This window comes from Chiroxiphia lanceolata, chromosome 21 (genome assembly GCF_009829145.1).
Source record: "Chiroxiphia lanceolata isolate bChiLan1 chromosome 21, bChiLan1.pri, whole genome shotgun sequence".
Taxonomy (NCBI): Eukaryota; Metazoa; Chordata; class Aves; order Passeriformes; family Pipridae; genus Chiroxiphia; species Chiroxiphia lanceolata.
Genome location: NC_045657.1, coordinates 11632006 through 11633424, shown reverse-complemented (window position 1 = coordinate 11633424; position 1419 = coordinate 11632006).

Here is a 1419-nt window from a genome sequence, read left to right as displayed (position 1 = left end):
GCTTCCGGTGCCGCTCTGGCGACGGCGCGTCCGCGCTCGATGGCACCGGGGCGGGGCGTGATCGGATGACGCCTCCCGCCCCCCTCACGGGTTCCCCCTTCGAGCCCTGGGGCCGCGCAAATTTGGCCCTTGTCTCTCGCTGTCCCTGCGCTCCCCGCCGAGCCGGGCCCTGGCCAGGAGGACGGCAGATGCCGGGGCAGGCAGTGAGGAAAGGAGAGCGTGGGAACCCTCGCTGTTCCTCGATGTGCTGAGATTACGCCGTTGAGACCGTTCACAGAAACACTGGCACGGAAGCACGAGAAACGAAAACGTGCATGTGGGAAGGCTCTGAGGAAAATCAACTCAACACTTGCCCCGCAAGCTCCCATCAGCCGAGCCCGGGAAGGTGCAGCTCCCATGGGGAGGCCCAACCCAGCAGCACAGGGCACTGTGGCCCCACATGAGGGGGCACGGACACCGCCGCTCCTCCAACCAAGGGAAACCCAAACTGCTCCTAACTCCGAGAGGACAGGGAAGAGCTGTCTCATGTCATCATCGGCTGCCACTGAGAACCCGAGACAGTTTTACAGCAGGCCATGCAGGAACACGGGGCTGAGAGGAGACGACTGGAATCTACGAGAGAATGTATGTGAGTGGGTGAAAAGCAACTTAAGCAGTTGTATAAATAAACCCTTCCATGAGACCTGGCACTGAATTTTTGTACTCAGCAGGATGCACTCATCCCACAGCTGCTCCTCCACAGACCTCCAGCCTGTGCAAGTAGTTCCCTACATCTTCCCTGAGGAGGAGGGGTGTTATCAGTGGGAGTATGGAAGAGCATTGTTTAGTGATGTACACGTTCACAGCCAAAGCGTGACCAGGTTTGTAATAACCATTACTTCTGTCTCAGGTTCCTAGTCCCAACAGGAAGAGGGTGTCATTGAAGCAGCTGCTCTAAGTGCTGGCGCTGAATTCACCTCCAGCTGTGCCTAACTGGCAGGTTAGAGTGCATCATTTGCCCCTTTACATTTGGAATCCACCTCACACTAGATATCCAGATAAAACTGAGACTTTTGTGTTTTCTGAGCATTTCATGATTAAGAAAACTAAGCAAGCAAAAATTCTGGTAAATATGAACACTGCATAAACAAGCACGGGAACCATTTAAGCACGCATTCATTTTTAGTATTCATTTTCCTACCACAGGAAACTACTGATTCATGTAGCTTTACACATTAAACCTACCACCAGCCTTCGCAGGGGTGTCAAGAGAGAAACATGGGGGGAATAGGTAAAAAAGGAAGATCTGACATTTGCTGGGTTCAGCACTAAACCCCCAAAACAGGACAATATGCCATTTGTGACACATTACAAACTTCCCCTACTGATTGTGCTATAAAATAGAGCCCTGTTTAAGATGTCTGTCACTGTGCAGCAAAG